The sequence below is a fragment of the Drosophila miranda genome, chromosome XR (genome assembly GCF_003369915.1).
Source record: "Drosophila miranda strain MSH22 chromosome XR, D.miranda_PacBio2.1, whole genome shotgun sequence".
Classification (NCBI taxonomy): Eukaryota; Metazoa; Arthropoda; class Insecta; order Diptera; family Drosophilidae; genus Drosophila; species Drosophila miranda.
In genome coordinates, this window is record NC_046674.1 from 9,537,347 (window position 1) to 9,560,851 (window position 23,505).

Consider the following 23,505-nt stretch of genomic DNA (forward strand, 5'->3'; position numbering starts at 1 on the left):
TATCTACAAATCTACAGATGGAAAATCTAGCTCAGACATTACGTTAAAGATCATTACAAGCAAAGGATCGTTGTGTGAATAACATTTCTCCAAATTCAATGAACGTTGAGGAATTCTCTAGGATACAGACTAAAGATCGCACCCTGTAATTAGTTTACAGATCATTTCATCCCACAGATCTTTTCAAGAGAAACAATTCCCAAAGTAATCCTATAAGATCCCTACAATTCCCTTCAGAGAGATCATTGAGATCCCTAGAGATCTCTTTCAATCTCCCATCAGCAGTCAAAAGATAGACCATTCTTTGGCTTAATTAGCGATTGACCACAAATGTTCGAAAGGGGAAATGGGAAATGGGGAAATAGTAAAAGAAAAACGGGAAAGGAAAAGGTAAAGGTAAAAGGCGAAGGCCTGTCAATGTATCTGGAAGATACATACAATATTTCCCAAGACAATGGGCCAAGAGACCAGGAGACCAAAAGACCAAGAGACAGAGACATCCTACAGCAACACACAGCAAAAACAACAACCGTTTCGGACAGACGAAAACACACAAAAAAACACAAGTAGAACCTCGGGTAAAACCCCCGGTTGAATGTCAAATGCGGAATTATTGGAACAACTTGACTCTCAAACTATCGCCAGCCACAACGAGAGGCAGGCAGCAAGCAAGCGATGACAACGACAATGACAACAGCAACAGCAACATCGCTGGCAGGAGGCAGGGAAAGAGCTGTAACAAAAAGTTCAGAGTTACAGAGGGACCATCATAGGACCAACCAGAGCGGAGTGGAGCCAACTGACTTGGATAGTTGGCCAAAAGCCGGCCACTTGTTATAAATGGAGCGCCTCCAGGCATTGGCTTTCCATTGCAAATCGATTGTCATAAGGCTGGGAGAAAGATCCCAGATCCCAGCACCCAGCACCCAGCTCTAGGGAGCAACTGGGAGTCGCATCTGAAACAGAGATGGAGACGGAGACGGAGACTGTGACTTTCAGTACCATAATATCGGAGTACCATTGTTGAGTGGGTCAGTGTTTGGTTGTTTGGTTTAGCCATCGTTTTGTTTCTTCTTTTTTTTTGCGGGGGGGGGGGGGGGGGGGGCATTCGGGGAACCACCAGTCATCGTTGACATGGACAAGGGAGAACTGGTCAAGCCTTATTAGATGCAGCAGAAGGAGAGACAGCAGCCAGAGCCAGAGCCAGAGGCAGCGAAGATGAAGATGGAGGGCATCTCAGATGGGGCTTGGGAATCACCATTGATTTGGGCAGGCAGTCAGGCATCGGCATCGGGCATTGGAATGCCTGTGCAATTTGTTGCCACTACTGACCTATAAATTTTGATGTGCACCTAACTATGATGATTGGTGGCAGCTACAACTTTTACGGGGCGTGCAGAAAGGGGGAGCAGAGAACCAGCAGCGACGACTCCTCGTCTGAGTGGGACTCGGACTCGGACTCGGACTCTGACTTTGGCTCTCCGGTGCACAACGACATAATTTATGGCCACATGCGCGATCGACGACGACACACATAGCCATTGCCTCGACCAATTGGCCATCCAATATCCAATCCAATCCAATCGACAGCAGCAGGTTGAGCAACTCACTCAACAGAGAGCTGAGCCACAGAGGAACGAACAGGTTGCACGCTCCAGTGTTCTAAGCAGATTCTTCCGAGACGAGACTCACCTGAAATGAAAAGAGAATTTAAACTAAATGAAAATGCTTTACTCTCCGCTCAGCAATGGGTGGTTTGTCCCTCTCCCGCTCTGGTCTCTCTCTATCTCTCTGGTTTGTTCCTAATTAAAATTGCAATCACATATCCGCACCTAAATGGGTTGCAAGGCCCCGCCGAGACGACAACTCTAATGAAGTCTTTAATTGTTTGTTTGTTGGCTCCATCGATCGGTCGATCCATGGATTGTATCGAATCGAATCGAGCGGCACTCTACTCAGAGATTAATCGAACAGCATTTTGTGCGGTTAGCATCGTTTGATGCCGTTTCCATCAAATGGAACGCTGTGAATGGAGCCCCCGATTATGGCTTGTCACTGGGGAATTTCTGGCACTCAAGAAGGAATTCGGATTAGGCTTTAAGCCTAAGAGAAAGTTAAATTTAAGGCCATTCCCTGCTCCTAGTTCCCGTGCTCTAATGTTCCCCATGCTCCCAGGCTCCCATGAGGTGTGTGCCAATCGTGACTCTCCCTCTGTGATTTACACTCATCTCGTGGCCAACAAGAGCCTTTCTATGCGCTTCTCATGAATGTAAGCCAAGGATTACACAGAGATTTTCTACCAATCAATATATCCCATAGCACCTGTCGTGTCCATCTTTTCCGGAGAGTCTTACATAAAGTAAACAATTCGAATGCGAGAAAACCAATCATTAATTACAATCCAATGGTCGAGCATTGGGCATGTTAATGGTCTTTCAAAGGCCGTCAAATCAAAGCAAATCAATGAACGCTACACAAGAAGCTACAATCCAAAGTTTATGATCTACCCATCTTCTAACGTCTATCGTCCAGCAGTAGTAGTCGAAGCAGAAGTCGAGGTAGAAGCAAAATAATGCCCCAATGATGATGACGTTGATCAGCGGAGCGTCTCCGCTCTCCGGGTTGGGTCTTGATTGTTGGGGGGCTGTCGGTTACCGCTAGAAATATCATAAATTAACGATTAAGCTCAGATTTGTTTTACGGTTACGGAACGGACCGTGGCAGGGGGAATCTCCATCCCATCCCATCCCATTCCATCCCCTCCCGTCTCTCTATGCCTCGGTTTGATTTTTGTTAGAACTGTGAGACCGAGGTGTAATTAACACATTGTTAAATAGATTTCTGTTTTCTGTTCCACCTCGGAGTCAGAGTCTTTGGTTTTTGGCAACAATCGAAAGATGAGATGAAAGCATAATTGTTACATTGCCAAACAAAAGAATTGGGCTGCGCGTCGCTAATTTGCATACAAATAATGATACTAGGAGAAAAGTAAGCCGAGAAAAGAAAGAACTTTCGCTGCCTGTTTAATTTACACGCTTTCTTCTTCAAAGCCCAAAAAAACAACAAAAACAAAAAAGACACCCAAGAACTGCAGAAGAGAATCAGCATTAGAAAAGCAGGCTAAACACTTGGTACCGAATACCGAAGCCGATGTTTCGATTTGTATGGATAGAAATAGAATCGTTATAGAGGTCGAAGAGCCGTTATGGACAGGTCGTAGCGTCCAAGATCTGTCTCGCATCGCATGAGTTGCAAATACCTCTCCAGTGTCTTTCTCTCTCGGCCTCTTTGGATGATGCAACCAGCATGGGGAGTACGAATATACGACTTTTTCACGCTCTCAACTCATCTAATTAGTGGACGGAGCCCGGAGGCTTCTCTTGGCATGAGCCAAAGCCACTCCCCGAACGCCAGGCCAGGCCAGACCGCCACTCATAATAATTAATTATAGCCTTCTGCCTGCTGCCGCTGTCTCTCTATACGATGCAGGAAGAAATCAACTCAAATTTAACTGCAGCCTCATACTGCAGTGGGGTGGGTGCCTCTGGGATGCGATGGTAGGAAAAGGAAGCCATCCATCTAATGAGGTTATAAAATATGACTAAAGAAGAGATAGATGCTGATGCAGATGCAGATACAGATACAGAACCTCTGCAGAAATAAGAAAGAGAACCTAGAGGGATACTTCTCATCGATTTCTGGATATCTGGGCACGCTCTCTTGCTGCCAACTGACATCCATTGCTCTGAGAGATATTCTTTATGAAGTATGCACGATCGAGACCCGGTGCCGGGAATCCGAGCCTCGATTCTGGCGTTGTTGGACTGTGTGCCGAAACTTAAAGAGCACCTTCTTCATCAAATTGCCTTAAATTACAGCCAGAATATTTCACTTAACCTAAACATTCTTAATCAGAATCGTTTAGTCAGTTAGTTAGCTACGAGAGACCCCTTTCTTGAGTCACTTTATGGTGATTTCCCCCCGCAATTCGAACACTTTCAAACGGAACCAAACTTTCGTTCCCGCCACACAAACTTGGACTCTGGTGCCTCGTGCCCCGTGCCCCGTGCCCATGCCCCGTGCCTCGTCGTTCCAGCAATGACACCCGACAATTTCACAAGTCATAGAGCATATAATCATAGACTTGTAACAGAAAACAACACAAAAAAAAAAAAAGAAATAGTGAATTGCAGTTAATGTAATTTTTCCAGAAATCATAATGAAAAGAGAAAAGAAGCGAAAGGCGGGAGGCGGTGCAAAATCAAAGACAAAGACAAACAGGGGAAAAACCCTCCTCCTACAGGCCTGCGTGGAAAACGAGTGTGAAATGTTGTCTAACAGACAGACAGACAGACATGCAGACTGATATTGGCAGCTGCCACCAGATTTTCTATATATGCTCGAAGATACTATAGAATACACAGATGAAGGAGGAAGAAGGAGGATGAAGGAGGCGTGACTTGTTGGTCAGCAATTGTTGCCGCCGTTTGATTGACATGAAAAAGTGCACTTATCGCGAGGTTCCTCTGTACTTGTTCTGTGTGTGTGTGTGGTGTCTGTGTGGGCTGTAGATCAAAAAAGCAACAAAAGATGGCAGGGAAATGAAGCAGGCCGCCATGCAACAGCATGCAACATATGGAGTCAAGTGGAGACTTCTGTGTCTCTCCTCTCTCTCTCTCTCTCTCTCTAATTGAAAGTTGATGAATGGCAGTCAAAAGTGGTAGAAAGAGGTTTCAGAAATACTCATGTAACCTTTAAAAAACAACAACAACAACAACAACAAATCTATGAAAGAATGGAAAATGTAAAACAAAAAACAGACCTTCCAAATAGGAAGATCTTTAAGTTTTTTTTAGCATTAAGTTGTTACATTTTCAATTCAGATCTGCATTTGCAAGTCACCAAAAATGCAGAGAAATGTCTCATCGAATTGAACGTTAAACATGTAAAATATTCCATTCAAGTAATTCCATCAAATATGACAATTTCGAGTACTTTCCAGTACAAAAACTCCTCCATCTTTCAAGCACTTCATCTGCACCTCATATCACCCCCGACCACACCTCAGAGATACATACATCATCGTGTGCCCCTTGTCTCTCACAGAAGAAGCTCAAAACATGATTCATTACATAAGAAAAAGCACAGTGAGGGTGGCGGAGGGGGAGGGGGGAATTCGAGTATGGGTTAAATATTTACCGCTTTGTTTTATCAATTGCTTGTTAACACAGACACAATGGCCCCTTGATTGAAGCTGACCGTTAGAGCTGTTGTTGGACGTTAGGAGACGTTCGACGCCGCCCAAAGTTATGCTAATTTCGGGAAAAGGCCAAGAAAAACCACTAGGCGAACGATGATGATGATGATTCCAGGGAAAACTGGTAGCAAAGCGGAAACTGCCATCGAATGCAAATGAAAGCAATGAGGCAGAAAGCTTCAACACCGAGAGATACAGAGAGAGAGAGAAAGGGTATACACATGTATAGAGAGTGCTATAAAGAGGGGTATTCAAAGAGTATCCGAGGGGTATCCGAGTAGGGGTATATGATTAGGGAAAATCGAACAATGCCTCTTCCAGCGCCATCCAAGAGACACGGAGGAGAAGAAAGCCGAGATGCCGCCAATCTTCAGTGGCAGAGGTCTTTCTAACTGGCTTTCTAACTGGGTTTTTTTTCGTTTTTGTATTTTGGGAAAGGGTTCCCATTGCCCGCCCCCCGTTTCCCCAATGTCCGTGTCTTTCTCCATTTCTGCGATGATTTATTAAAACTTTTACTAGCAATTAAACTTCGCTTCGGGAGGCGGAGCGCGGCGGGGAGGGGTACCCACTCACCCACTAATAACTGTAATTTATTTACCTGCGAAGAGCGAAAATAATATATCTTTTTGATAGAAAAGAGAACCCCAGAAATGCCAAAATGAAAAGTGAAATCCGGTAAAGGGTCGGTTCGGCATCCGCCAAAAACAAAGGCGAAAACAAAGCCCATAAAAACCCGACCCGAAAGAGGTTCGAAAAAAGAGAGCAAAAGCAAAAGTAGAAATAGAAACAGAAACGGAGGAGCAGAGGAACAGAAGAGCAGAACAGAGGCAGCAGAGGGGAAGGAAGCCCCATTTCAATTAGCCCAAGAACCAAAAATAGATAGAACTTCTCTTTGGCATCAGATGAGGCATCAGAGGAGGAGGTACATACATATATATGGCATCTGGTAGATGCTAGATGCTAGATGCTAGACGGTAGATGCTAGATGGTATCTGGTAGATGGTCAGCGACTGCCCACTGTGCCCATTCCATAATTTATCGAACGATGGGCAATTTATGGCAATGACGCGGCCAACAAGAATACCCGTCCCGTACTCGTACTGGTGCCCGTACTCTTAGCCTGAATTGGCCATTCGGCCAAGGCATTTATCTCGCCGCATGCTATTCAATTACAGAAGGAGAGACAACTTCAAGATCTCTGCTGCCGAGATCTGCTGATCATCATCATCGGCAAATGAGGCAGGAAGATGGCCACAGAAACTGATGAAGGAATCGGTAGGAATTAAAAGATGGATACATGATGAAGAAAGTTCGAAAATTCAAGGATTTTGTGGTGCCACAAACTGTTAAACTCAAACTCTAGAGAAAAACAGGAGAATATCAACAGAAGATCGGAAAAAGATCTATGGAAGAACAGCAGAAAATCTACAGAAGATCCTCAGAAGACCAGTAAAATATCAACAGAAGAACAGCTTATGAGCAAAGATCAAACGAAAGGAAGTGGAAATAATAGGGCCTACAGACCATAGGTGCTCTATGGGTCGATCATTCTCATGGAAGATCACTTGATCGATTAATCGTTTCTCTATGGAAAAGAGATTTCTCAAGAGATATGATTTCAAGAAGTTCAAGACCATTCTTAGAGAACATAAAATCCATTGATCTTGAAGATAAAGATCATCGAAGCGGCATGCCCAGATCTTTTAGAAATAATTAAATCTCAAATATTGTAACTATAGAGAAACGCAAGAGAATTCTATATCTTTTGTAGATAAAACCGAAGACACATAATTGAGACTGATCATGTACCTACGGATATTCCAAAAAAGATCTCCAGAAAAACCCTCTCAAAGTTCAGATAATGCGCTGGCGGTGGATCGATCGTTTTGTCTGTCTGTCTGTAGATCGTGCAGCTACAAGACATTGATATACTAATGAGAAGTGCTCTGCTGTCTGCTATCTGCCATCCAAAGGGCACTTTCCATTGAACGTTTTAGGCCAGAGCAAAAAGATGGAAAGAGAGAGAGAGAGAGTGAGAGTGTAAATAATCATTAGTCCGACTGCCAAAAACAAACTACATCAAGTTCAAGCTAAACAAACCTGACACCTCGTCGAGTCAAATGTGTAGGACCCGGTCTCTGTCTCTCTCTCTGTCCCTGTCCTGTCTCCCTGCCTGCCCCATGGCCCCTTGCAGCCATCTCCCACAACGACGACGACTACATAGACGACTCACGACCAAATTAAGATCTCACAGCATTTGGCAAACTAATTGCGAATGTCTCTACTACACAACTGGAGCTGGAGTTGGAGCTGGCGCTGGCGCTGGCGGCTGGGTACTGGAGGAGCCCCTCTCCACTGCGGCGGAACAACTGCAGCTATTTGCATTACAGAGACCCAAACGACCTATGAGATACTTGCAACATCTTTCATTCTTCATTCGTGTCTTTGGGGGCCCCCGCAAAAGACTCCAAACTCCCCATCGAAACTGTATCTGTATCTGCGGCTCTTTGTCTTTCGGTGTGTGTTTTTTTTTTTTTCGGCTTCGACTTCGACTTGGAGTTGAAGTTGAAGTTCGACTGAGGATCTGTGGCTCTGTGGCAGGGGCTCTATCTATGGCCATGGCTATGGCTTTGGCTTTGGCTTTCTTCTCTCTCTTTCTCGGGTTACTTTCTGCTGCTTTGGCTTTCTAGGTCGTGTAATTGTACGTACTCGTAGATCCACAGAGCCAGGCAGAAACCAATTGCATTTAAATCACATTTTTCTTTTTGTTTTTTTTGTATTTTTTTTTTTTGCCATTTTGATGGCTAATTCAATTGGTGCATTGCCTGCTGGTTGCTGCCTGCTTGCTGCAACATCAAATTGATAAATAATTTATAAGAGTTGATGGATCCATATCCATATCCACATGCATCCCATCAGCATGGCATTCGAGCATTTATGGCGTACAAACTTAATGCCCAAAATGCACTTTTCCAAAAACAAATTAAAATAATAAACCCAGGCCAGAAAACTCAATTTGTGGCTGCTGGTTTTTTGCTCTCATTTCGGTGCTGGATGATCTGATTGTAGATGGATTTATTAATGGCAGATGGTGGGTATGTGGTTAATGAAAACCGAATACAAGCCACTCTGGAAGTTCTTCTTTAGAAAGATTCCTTCTTTTCCTTCGAAGAATAGGAGGATTTTCCATTTTCATGAGACATAAACTGTCTCTAGCCTGTGGGCTTTAAGCCCACCCCCCTTCCACCGCGCCATTTGTTAACAATTTTATAACATAGCTCTGGCCATAAAGCAGAAGGAAGTCAGGAAATTATGCACCCCGCCCAGGTCTAGGTCCAGGTCCCAGGTCCCTGGTCCCCGCCCGATCTAAATCCAGGCCGGTACGAATAGTTGAAGAAGGTATAACTTTTGCGCATTTCAAGTCGGGAGGACAAGAAATTACAATTTATAAGCAAAATAAAAAAAAAAACAAAAAACTGAAAAACGGAAAAAACTGTTGGAGAAAAAAAAGCATAAATAAATGCAGAACAGCGCACAGCAGAGCAGAGCAGAAGTTGCAGCAGTTTTTGTTGGTTGTTCCTGGTTCCTGGTTTCAAACAAAAAAATTAGCAATTTAAATGCCCTACAAAATGCCACCCAGTGGCAGGCACAGGCACCATACATCTGTGGCATGGGGCAGTCAACCCAACATGTGGGGATGTGGGGGCCACATTGGTGTCAATGGTGGTTCTGGTTTTAGCAGACGGAATGGAATGGAGCGGCTGGCTGGTGGTGGTTAGCCCGCCCCCAGAGCACTTTCTTTTGGATTAGATATACATTTTATGACTCTAACGCCTCTACTCGCCGAATGCCGAATGGCGAATGCCGTATGCCGAAAGTGGAGTAAAAGTTGTTGATCCACTAAGGAAAAACATAAAGCAAAGCATCTGCTGCATCGAAAGACGAAAAAAGAGTTGTAAACGGCTCCAGCATTGAAGCATTTGCCATTCAAAATACTCACTCGAACAATTTTCAACATTATATTCGAGTTTCGAATCGTTGATTGCATTCACCTGTCGTGAGCGAGTATCTGTGTCTGGACTCAGGTCTAAGCTCTCTGGACTCTGGACTCTCGAGTGACGGATGGAGTGAGGAGTCGCTCTTCTCTGTCTGTGGAGTGTGTGTGTGTGTGTGTGGGTTGCATGTTGCATGTTCAAGTAGGAAAGTCTTCTCTCTATCTCTCTCTCTCTCTCTCGGTCTTGAGCAGAGCTTCGATCGATAGGCATCTTTCCCTGTCTTTAATTGCAGCGACCTTCGGGTCAAAGTTGCCTCTCGACCGCAAATCGAGTTTTGATTTCTGTTGAATTTATGGCTCATCGCCAAATTACTTGATTATTTTCTTCTTTTTGTTTAGTTTTTTGTGTTTGCTCGTGGCAGCTTTATTTTCTTTAGAAAGTGCAATTAATTTATAGATCTTTGGATGGCTCTGCGATGGAGATTAAGATGGATGGAAGTGGGCCATTCAGAAATTCAGGAATTGAAATCATGTTTGAAGAGTTTGCCAGCTTGAAAAGCAGGCGGATAAACAGTAGATATATGTAGAATAAGTGGAAGAAAACTGAGGTTAGCCAGAAGATATCTGCAGGATACAGATACAGGATACAGCTAATCAATGATTAACAGAAGGCTCAAGAGATATCAAAGGAGTAAGCAGAACAACCAGTAACAAGAATCGGAAGATATCTAAGATATAACCCCATGATATCTAGCGGAATGAACAAAAGATACATATGTATCTATGGAATTTTACGATTGCATGTGAAATGTAATGATATGTCATATATAGTATGCTAAATGAAAGAATATTAGCATATACCTGTATACCTATAAAAGAATCGAAAATCAGAACAAATTTCAATGAAAAGTGAAAGAGCATATACATATCTTATCATTAAGAAGTAGTTATATATCACAGATCTCTTTCCAGAGATACCCAAAAGAATACAAAACTATAGCTTATGGATAAGCAGCAGATATATACAGATATCTAAGGGATAACAATACAATATCACTTAGAAGACCCTAGAAAAGAGTAATCAGAAGATTCCTTAATAAACATCTATATAGATGTATAGAAATTATCACAGCTATATAGATGTATAGAAATTATCACAGATCCACAGAGACCAAAACACAGATCTACAAAAGCCGAATATGTCTCTCGTCAATTGAAGTACGTATTGTATTCCCTTCAGCTCTTTAATCGAATCTAGCCATCAATCAAAACCATCATCACTTTCAATCAGAGCCTAACAGATAACCTTCATCCATTCAAAGCAAAGACCAACGACAGACTTTTTCCAGCCACAAATTCAATCAAATTCATTTTCATTTTCTTTTCTTTTGTGCTCGAATCATGGAGATTGAGGATTGAAATGGAAATGGGAATGGGAAATGCTTTTGACGCCATCAACTCCACTTACAGACAGACCAGATCGGTGGTCGGTGGTCGGTGGTCGGGAGGTGGGGGTTGGGGGGTCAGCCTTCGACTGGGACTTGCATCTTTTGTAGGCCATCCAGTGCGCTGCAGCACTTCTGTTGCACGTTGCACTCCTCCACTGACACACTGACATTTGATTGCAGCTGCCGCTGCTGCTGCTGTTGCTGCTGCTGACAACTTGACACAATTTTTAATAAGAGACGACGATGGCAATGGCGACAGCAAGCCGACCGACCAAAGTGTCAATTTCCCTGGCAATGGAAAAGCCATGACTCGAATCAGAGACATCAGAGCATATCGATGGTTAAGACTCATTTTGGGGGCAGACAGACAGACAGACAGACGATCGACTGCAGGCATTTTGAATTTGAAAGGCCTTTGCTGTCGGATATTACAAGTGCTTTATGGATAAACATTTGAACGGCATACTACAGTTGCAGTTGCAAAAAAGATACTTTGCCCCTGCAGCAACTCGCCCCCACTCCTACCCCCACACCGCAGATACAATTGTGGCCTGGCCTGGTCTGTGTGGTTTGCCTGGTCATTTGTCAGATATTTCTATGGGGCAAGCAAACACTTGTGGGTTGTGGATTGTGGATTGTGGGTCTTTCGGTTGCATGCAAAACTTGTAGATACTTCTGTCCCAGAAACAGAAACAGAAGTCCACACAGAAGGAGAAGGTGGAAGGTGTATGGGAGGTGGATGGACGGCAGCTCAATTATGTGCGAAGATTCCATCGAAATCATTAAAATAACAAATTGGGCACGAGAAAAAAACATGGACACAAAAGCCACAAAACTCCTTTTTGGCCACAAACAAAATTGAGTTGAAGTTGCAGTGGCAGTGGCAGTTGCAGCCAGTCTCGGATGAAGAATGGAATGGAGTGTAAAAGGAGGAGGTGGAGGTGGAGGAGGAGTAGGAGGTGGAGGAGGAGGTGGAGGAGGAGGTGGAGGAGGAGGTGGAGGAGGAGTAGGAGGTTGCTTGGACTAAGTGGCATGGAAAACCGCAGAAAGCAAAATGGTGCAAAAAGGGTACAAAACACAGACGGGGACATGCTTCAATTATGGACAGAAACAGAGAGAGATAGAGATAGAGAGGGAGGGAGAGAGGGCGGAGCAGCAGCAAAGAAGGATTGGAATGCAGGGAAATACTGAGAGACCACAGAAATAGATAGAGAGAGAGAGCGCTTTGCTTTCTATCCCCATCCCCATCCCCAACCCAAACCCAAACCATCCCTATCATCATGAAGTCATCGAAGTTTATCGTCATCATCATCATCATCTGTCCATTGGCCACAGTAGAGGCCGCAGAAACAGCCACAAACGGCTGAAAAACCTGGTAAAAAAAAAGCAAGAGTTTCTTTATGGGCTAAAAGCGTGTACAGGGGGCGTGGCATACGAAATGGAAATTTATGCCACAAGATACGAGTCGAGTACAACTTTTAGCCACAATATATGTGTCATTTGTGGCACAGCCTCCGTCTCAGGCCTGAGTCTGAGTCTAAGTCTCAGTCCCAAAGATAGATGCTGCTGCTCCCTCCGACAAGCACTAATTGAGTTCAAAGATCGCACATGGAAAAGTGGAAAATTCCGGGGAACTTTGCTCAGGTTTTTATTAATCATCTTCGAGAGAGAGAGAGAGAGAGGGGAGGAGGAGGATGGCAGTGACTGGGTCTGGGCTGTTGGTTCCCATGCACCCATAACACGACCGCATCTTCAATCAACGTCAAAACAGAGAAATACTCGCTCAAAAGAGCAGAGGAGTCCTGGCTGGCTGGCTGGCTGGCTGGCTGGCTGGCTGGCTGGCTGGCTGGCTGGCTGGCTGGCTGGCTGGCTGGCTGGCTGGCTGGTTGCCTGGCTGCTGCCTGGGACCCCAGAAGGCCGCGAAAATTAATGAGCAAATCTCTCGCCCTAGACATTTTTTACATAGGAGTGCGACGGACGACCGGACCAACGGACGGCTATATCGAGTTTGACTCCTCGCTTGCCCGCTCCGCATATATGGGGAGGCATTCAGGCAGGCGACAGGCATGTTGTGGCATGGGGCAGGCGCAACAAAGTAGTCCGTTGTAGTAGTCCAGGATGCATCCTAAAGCATCCCAAAATGGTTGGCGGGCATTGGACATATGGATGATGGCACTGCAATTGATTGTGACAGGTTTATGCGCAACGAATTGTCGCGAAATCAAAAGGGGAGCAGGGGAGAAGATGCTGCAATTTGGAGTGGGAATGGAATCTGGAGAAGATTAAAGGATAGACATTCTTCAAATACACAAACGGAAGATTGAATGAAGATTCATTCGATATTAGTGCGAAATCATTTAAAGAAAACATTCTATAAGGCTAAAATATCCACTGATCCAGTGATTAAATATCCAATATATCAGGTAAAAGCTGAAATTTCCACACTGGTTATATGAAAGAAATTTAAGTCCCTGAAAGGCACGATTTTGTAATCAAAAAGTGGCACAAAATCATAAAAGCTAGCACTTAAGAAGCTATTAATGATGCAATGGAAAGGTTTAGAATTTAAGTGCAACCCTCGTGAACCCATGAAAATTACTGTGCGGCAACAGAAGAGTTTAGTTTCCCCATAAAAGCAATACACGATATACGCCAACGCATAAACCTCAATTTCATGCGAAACCGTCTCTCCCAGAGCATCAGTGGCATCGCATCCTCTAACAACAGCAGAATCTCTGGGACTGAGACTGGGTACTGGGTACTGGATACTGGGGACTGGGGACTGATGTTAGCCTGGCCCACAGAGCAGCCAGAGAGCAGCCAGCAGTTGTTGGGTAATTTGATAGGCGACAACTAGCCAAGCAACGGACTTGTGGTGGAAAGCTGGGCCTGCAAGCAGGAAAAAAGTATCGCAGCCAACCGTGTGCGTATCTTTTACAGCGCAACAAGCAAGTGCAACTAATAAATTAATGTGCCTGGCAGGCAAACCAGAGGACAGAAGATACAGGAGAGTGGTGTGGAGTGGAGTGGAGTGTACTGGTGGACTGATGGTGGTGGCAACAACTACTCATAGCTGAGGCTGAGGCTGTCACCTGGGCAGCAAAATGAAAGCTACAAGCGGGTACAAGCGGACTGCTGGAGCTGCAACTGCGGATCATAGCGTGCTAAATTTGCCATCCAGTTGGCATGTCAATGAGAGATATAAGCCCCTCCACACCACACCACGAACCACCGACGAACACTTGGGGAAGTATCTCAGAGGTAGTCTCTCTCTCTGTCTCCCCTTCTGTCTGTGGAATGCACTGCGTTTGCATACAAGATGAGCAGTGGTATTCAGATTCAGATTCAGTCTTCAGTCTGCAGCAGAGAGTGTGAAGATCGAGAGACTAAAGGAGGTGGCGGATGAGGAGGAGAAGGTGGAGGCTGCTGCTGACCTGCATAACGGTGCCGCAACGAACCGACGACCACAGAATGAGAATAAGACTCCATCTCCAGCTCCAGCTCCACTCCGATCCGCTCGATCTGCCTCTCTTTATCATTATCTATAATAACAGAGAAGAGAGAAGAGACCCAGCCAGACCGAGACCGAGACCAACAGAACAGATGACCGCAACGGAGAGTCGAATGGAGATCCGAATGGAGAGTGAAGAGTGGAGAGTCGAGAGTGGAGAGTGGAGAGTGGAGTGTCCGCGGAGCGGGATGCCGCATCGAGCTTTCATAATGCTGTCCATTTTGATTATCATTCACTTAATTATGATTGATAGCTGTAAATGCTGAGCCATGAGCAGCCATGTATCTAATAGATACATTCTAGCCAATGGAGGGGATTGCCTTTACTGTTAACCGAACATGAACGTATCTACTTATCAATCAATCTATCTATCTATCTATCCATCTTTCTCTTCTTTCACTGTATCTTTATCTGTATCTGTATCTGTATCCATGAAATGCAAATCCGCAAGTATCTGCAACTGCGGCAATTGTCGCAAATGCCAACTGCGGATGCGGCTACGGATGCGGATGATCCTCTTTCCATCTCTGATGGACACCTTTTTTTGCGCCCCTCGTTCAATAGTTATGCCTCTGGCATTTAGCTGCACACACAGCAAAAAGATACCAAGATACAAACATAAATAGATAGATAGATAGATAGATAGATAGATAGATAGATGATTGGTTGGTTGGTTGGTGAAGTGGAATGGGTATAGGGATTGGTATTTGCTTTATATTTTGCCGACTTGCTGTTTTTTTCTGCCTCAGCCAAAGACGACACATTAATGATGGACTCCCCTCCGATGTGGCAGCCACACATTTATAAGAAAAGGAGGCAGATCCATAAAGAAGTTCCTTTGGCATCCGATAATGCTTTAGAACAATGTTAAAAAAAACTCTCCGTGAAGGGAAAGTAAAGAAGTTACTTGGGAATCCAAGGAAATTCTTGCAGAAGAGAAGATTCATCGAAGGAAAGTGAAGATTCGTTGATAGATACTCGTAGAACTTACATTACTCTTCTTGGGTATTTTGAATCATATTATACACAAATCTGCCCAGATACAGGGAATACCCAGGGTTTCGATGCAGTTTCCATTCACGATTTTCTAGGAAAGGGAAACTGTCGGACAAGCAACTGTTTCTAAGCAAAATAGTTCCCCTTCGGAGTAAGACTACTTTGAATCCCATTGAAATGCCGATCAAAGCTTGTGCAACATGCGGCAACATCCAACTAATATAGACATTAGCCTGCCCTTTGCATCGGCTCTCCCGTTTATCAAAGAATCACTGCAGCGGCAGCCACATGCTGCCCTTTTCCAAGCGGAAGCTTATAATTAACACAGAAAAAATACAGACAGAAAGACGGAAAAACAGAGGGACAGACAGACAGATGGACAGGGGGAAAACCAGTGCACAGAAAGGCAGAGAAAAATGTAAAATGTAAAGTGGAAAATGGAAAATGCAAAGCGCGTAATGTCGGCATCTTTATCTCTCACCGCTTTTTCTCGTACTGCCGCTGCTGCTGCTCCAAAGGAAAAGCCATGCGAAAGAAAAGATTGTCAGAGATGCAAAACAAAAGCCGAAATGTAACCGCAGGGCCCGCTCTGGCAGGAGGAGGTCGGGGAGGAGGCGACTTTGGCGGTGAATGAGATGTGCAATGTGCGCTACTTTGATAAAAACATAGGAAAATGGCATGGAAAAGTACAAAGAAAACTGCGAAAGAAAGTCCAATAAAGAAAGTGTTTGGCCCCAAGGCCCCAAAAAGCAGCCCCAGAGACAGAGCAGAGGGGCGGCAGCGGCAGAGAACTGCATATTATATTAGAGACAAAAGACATCTCCATCTCTGCTCCGCTCTTCCCTGCTCCTCACTGCAGTAATTAGGCTGCCGATGGAATTATTTGCAGTCTCTTTTTTTTATTTAATTTGAAGTACCTCTAGAGAACCCCAATGCCCCAGTCCCCCTGGAAAGTTAATGGCTTGTTTAAATGTTAATTGTAACCATCTCTCGGGGCTCGGGGCCCGGGGCTCGGGCTCGGGCTCCCCTTCAAAAACAAATCACAGCAAACCATTCAAATTCAAATTAAAGTGAGAAGAATTTACTCTTTTTGCCATATTGTTGAAATGTTTAGGCCATTATTTTGACACAACCAAATACTAATTTCGCTTTCTTTACATTTCTTTCTTCTTTCTTTCTTTCTTTGCAGGTAAGCTACCGATTCTCAATCACACAATGACCACGGACTGGGCCCCCCCCCCCTCGACATTTTGCGGTACGTGAGTGGCAGCCACAAAGAAGGGGCCTAAATCTTTTTGGAGGAAAGAAAAGCCCCAGAGGCAGTGCTTCGACCATAGTTTATTATGCGTGTATTAGCGGTAAAAGGCCACAAACCAACAGAAACGAAACCCAAACATTTTGACCGTTTTTGGTTGGAGGTAAATGACCAGAACGCACAGACCGGACTGAGGAACGGAATCCGGAGCCCAAGACCCAGAACCTATCTCTTCGGGTTATGGATTCCATGCCCATGCTGCTTGCACCTTTATTTCTGTCTATATTTGTTCAAAGGTTGGGGGGCTATTTGTCTTACAAGTTAAGGGCGAAAGAACATGGAAGAAAGTGATGACCAATCAGTGTTTTCGGTTATGGAAAGTGATTTTTGTGGAAGAAAATTAACATGGTGATGAACAGGTGCCTGAGAGGGAGAGAGTACTGAAAGGGAATAAGCTATTGCAAGGCTTTTGGGATAAGCATAGAACTATTCAACTTGAAGCTTAAGATCATATCAACAGCTTTGCAAACCATTGAGTGAAAGACTTGTCTTTGAAGCCAACTGAAGCTTGGTCGAAATAGGATTTAGATATTTTCAAGTTAAGCCACTGAAAATTCTCTTCTGGCAAGTGAAATATTTCATTAAAAGTTTCCACATATCCAACGGTCCCAAGGCAAGCCCCTTTCCGCTTTTCAAAAAAATACATGTTCCAAGCATCCGCTCCGAAAAGAGACCCAGAGATCCCCAACACCACACCACTCCACACTCCAGAAGGCTAATGTCCGACTTCCCTTTGGTATCATGACCGAATCGTTACCGTAATGGCAGCCACATTAACTTTGTCCCACAAAGTGTCCCAAAAAGCGAGAGAAGCACAGAAAAAAAAAAACGAGAAACAGAGCACAGAGTCGAGTAAATGTAAGTCATAAACGTACATTAAAAACCATATCATATCTGGCATTTAAACTCATTAAGGGTTCAACAAACCTTAACCAACGACCAGCGACCATAGAGCGAAAGAACTACTGTTAAGGAGAGGAGACCCCAGAGACCCGAGAGACACCGAACACCGAAAACCGGACCTCTGTCCGAGAAGAGCACAGGGCTCCCTAGTGGCAGAAAACTAGAACAATAAACTCGGCCAACAGCAGTAAACAAAAAACAGTACTACTCGTAAATAGAGAGAGAGAGAGGAGAGAGGAGAGGGCAATAAAAATATTATTATTACGGCATTCTGGGCATTACGGAAGCATAGGAATCGTGTAATTCTCGTAAAGATCTTATGAAGAATGAGAGAGGGGGAGGGAGGAAGGGGCTTATGACCAGACATATTCCAACAGAATCCTACAGCTGGAATAATGGCATTAGAAACAAATTAGAACAAATTAACGTCTGGCAGAACGTTGACACATTAAACGGATTCTGATTCCACATCCAATTCCGTTTCTGTTCCTGATTCTGATTCGACAATGACGACGATGACGTTGGCTCTGACAGTGTGACAATTATGATCACGTCTTTGGTCATTATTCCGGAATTGGTTATGGAATGTGGCAGCTGCTGCTGTTGCTGTTGCTGCGGCAGTGGCTGCTGCGGTTGCCCCATTGGATTATTCAATATGCCTTTTTGCAAAGCCAAATCATGTAATTGCCTTAAATGCGGCTGCTGCTGCTGTTGCAATCTCTAGGGGTATCTTCATCTTCATCTTCAATCTACCATCTTCCATCTTATGTGCCGCAGCTCCACTTTTGTTTGCTGTTTGACAAGTTATGCGCACGGCAGTAGCAAAAAATTGTAACACCGCCGAAGATGGATATCAGTTACGCATGCGCGGAGAGTAGGGGAGATTCCACTTTGGGATGGCCTGAATGTCTAGGCCGAGTCCCAAGATTTCGCTACAGAGATGGTGGCGCGTTAAAGAAAGAAATGAGAGAAGGACCTCCACGATTCACTAAGCAAGGGTTGCATGTGTGGATTTATTTGCTTAGGGGTTATCCTAAGAAATAGTTAGAAGAAACCCATCTGCAGATACTATAGCATGGAGATCCCTGAATCTCTAAACTCTGCAACTTTTGTGGGATATTTTTTCTTCATTTGAATCTTCATTCTCCTATCCTTCCAAAAGAATCAATAGATGATGGTCTGTGCCACACTTCTCTCTACCCGAACCATATCGAGTGGGTTCCACCATCGTTCGTTCCTTTTCCTGAAAACCAATCTTGGCTTTCATGAAGCCATAAACTGAACTCTAACCTACAGAGAGCGAGATTTATACGCAGAACCACATCCGTTAGAGCCCCTCACTTTACGAGTATGGTATGCCTTCCCTTTGCATTCCCCACCTTTGGCGCTTGGCTTGTTATAAAAATATCGACAATCAAGTTTGACGATTTATTGAACATTTTAATTACAACCCGCGGACATGAAGCACTCCAGAGTTTTGAGAGAGTGTTGAGATCTTCAGAGGAGTGGCTGGGGGCTACACAAAAAAAAACACACACAATCCACAGAAGAGAAACAGTAGAGAATCAGAGGAGGAAGTGGATTTGGATGTGGAATGGAAGAGCCACAGCTGGAGGTATTCGACACTTGACTGTGGAATGACTTTTACTGGGAGAAGCAGCATCCATTGGTGGCTGGATGCTGGATACTGGATGCCATGTTACGGTACGATGATAATGATGATGATGATCGCCGTGATCATGATTACTTGAACCTCAAAAGGGGGAAAAAGCGTTGGGCAAACAAATAAATAATGGTAAATAAATAAACAAACAAACAAGCGACTGACTTTGCGTGGATTTGCATGAGAAACTTCAGTTAACAACCGAAAAAAAAAGCCCAGCAACAAACACAGCTCCGAACATTCAACAGAAGTGCCAACGAGAGTGGCAGTTAAGCGCCGAGGGACCGAGGCTATTGATACCCTAGAAGACTGATCGGTTTCCATGAAACGATTGAAACTATAAATATCCCATAAGCGATCAGATAACATTCACTATGAGCTTCTTCTGCTATTTTTCGAAGAACTAGTAGAAAGGTATCGATATGATATACGAATAGCCAGTCCCGTCACTAAAAACAGCTGATTTTATTAGCGTAGATTAAAAAAAATGCTTCTAGAGGTGTGAAAAATTATGCAAATATGAGGCTAATCGGAAATTTCTAAGAGATTCAAAGGTTCCCTTGATCTCCAGCTGTTGCCAACGCCCCTTCAAAAGAAAAGTATCCTCCGTCTGCGAAAAGAGTGGGTAGACACAAGCAATCCCCCACAAGTGCGCCTCAAGTGAAATGTGTGTGTGCGAGAGAGTGTAAGATTTTCGGTAGCTTGTCGTGTCGTTGGATGTGAAAAAAAAAACAAAAAAAAAACGATAGAAAAAGGTCCGAAAAAGTAGAAGTAGAAATAGTAGAAAACCCCGGATACTCGCAGAGATACAAAGATACATCCGTGAGTAGACAAACTACTTGAAACTTCACGCTTTATAGATAACAATGAAAACCAAAGGCCGAACCAACAACGAAAGTACTTGAAAAGCGATTTCATTTTCACTTTGAGCATAAAATTAAATAACAAGCAAACAAATAAACAGGGCCTTGGGCGGGGAGGGGGGAGGGTGGAAACCGGGGGCGAAGTAAAACTTAAATAATGGCAACTAATTTTGTGTTCTTTCTCGCTTCTCGCTTTAAATAGGGGGAGTGGGAGGGGGCTGCTGCCTCCGTGGAGGCTCGACAGAAAGTCATTCAAATACTTTCACATAATTAAATCAAATTTCGAAATGAAAATGAAATGAAAATTATTTATTAATTGCAAAGGGGGGGGGGAACTTGCCTTAACTATGCAAATTTCCACAGAGCGAGAGAGAGAGTCTCTCTATCGGTTGAGAGCCTGAGAAGTAGCTAAAAAGCGGTGAAATTTTATGTTACGTTTTTTTTTGTGCAGCTTCAGCGTCTGCTGGAAGCTCTCTTCAAGCTGATTTGAATAACAAGTGGCGGGGTTTTCGCATCTGCAAGATATATAGATACAATATACAAGCTGCCGTTGCCGCTGCCACTGCCACTGCCTGCCTGTCAGTTACATGCGTTTAACTTTTGCTGCTGGCTGGTTGGCTGGCTGCTGCTGCTGTCTCTCATTAAAAGTAAATTTCGAGCTGCCGGCATAAATCAAGCCTCCAAATGGCGACTGAGTTACAAGAGAGGATATATGTATACAGCATATAGTGGTAGTGGTGGTAGTAGCCGGTGTAGTAGTGGTGGTACTTGAGGCTGCTGCTGCCTCGCCGACTTGAAATCCGAGAAGTGTTTCTGCTGACTGCAGGACTCTTGTTAGAGGCCACAAAAACACACACAAGCTGAAAAGTCAAGTGGCTTAGAGATTGAACGGCGAAGAAGATAGATTAATGCTTAGGGACTGGGAGGAGCTAATTCGGGAGGATACTCGCAGAACGAATGGGTTAGAAGGAGGGTAAGCGGTGTTGCAGCTAATTCATTATCCAGTGAAAGATACTTTGCGAGTTCCCATTCCCGTTCCCGTTCCTTTTTTGGTGGCATTCGAATATTTCCGCTACAGATACAACTCAAAATTCTGCATTAATCCATCTTAATTTGGGAGCCCTTGTTCGGGCAGCCAGAAATGCAAAACCAATCCACCCAACGCCTCTGTCATTCAATCATGTATTTCCCGCAAAATACCAAACATTTTCCGAATTTCCCCCATGAATGGCAGCTAATCAAGTGTCGGGCTAATCAAGTGCATGGGGGGCACTGCAACAAGTCAATAAGGCTGCAACATTGGCAAACAAATCACGCATACGCCATGGTACAAAGTTTCAGGCACTTTCCGGCAGCTGCCACTGTTTGCTGCATGTTTCTGCTATTTGTTGTGCAGTTTTGTGTTGTGTTGTTGTTCGGCGGTAAATACAAATACAAACACAAAAACAAAAACACAAACACAAACAAATTTTCAGCGTCATTTCCATAGGCGAAAAGCTATGAAAAATTAGCATTGAAGAAGGAGAAGAAAAAGCCTTGCAGCTCTACTAAAATGGAAAAACTTTAAGCAAAAAGAGTGGGACGGAGGACAGAGAGGACAGAGAGGAAAGAGGAAACAGCATTCTGGGCAAAAGGAAAATCAACGGAAATGTCACTTTCTTTTCAATCAAAACGCAATTCATGGCACTCCAAAAACCGAAACCAGCAAAAAACTACAGCGGGAAAAACTACAAAACTACAACAAAAAAAAGAAGAAAATAAACGAAACAACAACAACACGGAAAACAGAAAACAACTTGAGACCGTGAAAGGTCGCGGCGATGGGATTCCAAAGAGAGACCCGACTCTCGATCCCCGACTCTGACTTTGACTTCATCTCCAGCTCCGACTTCACCTCCGAGTCTCCGTCCCTCAGAGTCCCATAGTTGGAGTCCAACTGCAACTCCAAAAGTGACTTTAAATTGCAGGAAGCTTGCAGCAGGGAACACGATTTTCAAGTGGCACTTGGGTGGCCAGGGAAGAGGGGGGAGGGGTTACCGGTTACGGGGGGATCTTCTCTCTTGCTAACTGCCACCGACTGAACTTTAACCTGTGTGAACAGCCACACAGCAACAGCTACAGCAACAGCTACAGCGGACTGGAAAGCGGACAACAGAAAAACGCTTTAATTCGCGATTCGTGGAAAATTCTTTGCAGCCCCCAGCCCTCAGGCTCAGGGCCCTAGATAAGGGGTTACCCTTCCTCGATCCAGCGATCCCCTATCCAAGAGAATATACCCTGTATAGAGGATAGGTATTATGATTACAAAGAAAGCATTTCCGACCTTCGAAATGATATTCTCGATAGACACAATCGTATGCCTCAGAAATGTTGATGCACCCACAGATGCATAACACTTCTCCCAGGGTATCCTTGGGTTCGTTTCCCCAAAGGCTTAAGCCTCTCTGATTCGTTTGCTTTGGCCCCTGTCCAACGAACATAGTAAATATTTAAAAATCTACTTAACCAAAGTGAAAGAGACAGGCAACAATGAGAGTGGGGTTTCCCTGACTGCCTGCCACAAGGGGAGAGTACAGCCGGGGGGGGCGGGGGGCAAGTGGCGGCGACAGTTTGGACATTTGGGCAGAAGCGACAACCAGCTGACGCCAAATAGGGTACCTCTCCTCCGAGGAAAGAGGGGGCGGGCATAGAGACGGAGATGGTGAAAAATTCAATAATAATGGTTGAGGGTCAGTGTAAATCACTCTCAAAAAGGAGCTGCCACAACAATGAGGAGGGGAGCGGAGAGGGGAGAAAAAGTGGGATACAGTGGGAGGTGGAAGTTGGACCTACCTGACAGTAGGTGGCTATGGCTATGGCTGTGGCTGCCTGGCAAATGACTGACATGGGAAGTACCCGCTGCCATGCTCCCTCTGTCATTCCCCCCTTTTTTCCCCTGGTGGATCATGTGCCCTGTAATTTGCACTAAACCAAAGATGCTTTCAGTTCAATTATGTGCTAAGTAGGGGAAAGGAATCCTATCGTATTGTTAGCGGTTCTCCAGGGGAAAGGACTGTGTAATGGATGTACAAGTGGGTGAGAAAATGGGAGAAGGTAACGGTGAAGGAGAGAGTACAATAGATTGATGGTTGGTGAATCATCCAAAAGCAGAACAGCAGAATGGGGAGTTAAGTAGAGCGAGAGTACAGGCGTTCCATCGAAAGGGCAAAGGGTAAATGGATCTTCACGGATTTACCAAAAGAAGGAATTTAAAAAGGGTTAATCACTCGCCCATTTCCATATAGAACTTTTTACATTTCAAACAAATATTTGCATATAGAATATACGACTGTAAAGCATTCCATCTCCTAAAGATATAATATAACATAAAAGATAATCTATTCTCTGCAAAGATCTATTCTCTTTTGAAGATATATTCTCTGTGAGGATCTATTCTCTCCTGAAGATCTATGTTCTCCTGAAGATCTACTCTCTGTGAGGGTCTATTCTCTCCTATCTTTAGGAGTTCTCTTCTGAGGACCTACTCTCTCCTGAAGATCTATTCTCTGCGAAGAT

At 44.3% G+C, this 23,505-nt stretch overlaps 2 protein-coding genes across 2 annotated transcripts in view; one reads left to right on the forward strand and one right to left on the reverse strand.

Annotated features, from left to right (window-relative positions):
* Nucleotides 1-23,505, reverse strand: part of LOC108151145 (elongation factor-like GTPase 1) — an 84,817-nt gene that overhangs the window by 50,973 nt on the left and 10,339 nt on the right. The window lies entirely within an intron of this gene.
* Nucleotides 1-23,505, forward strand: part of LOC108151146 — a 31,543-nt gene that overhangs the window by 2,130 nt on the left and 5,908 nt on the right. The window lies entirely within an intron of this gene.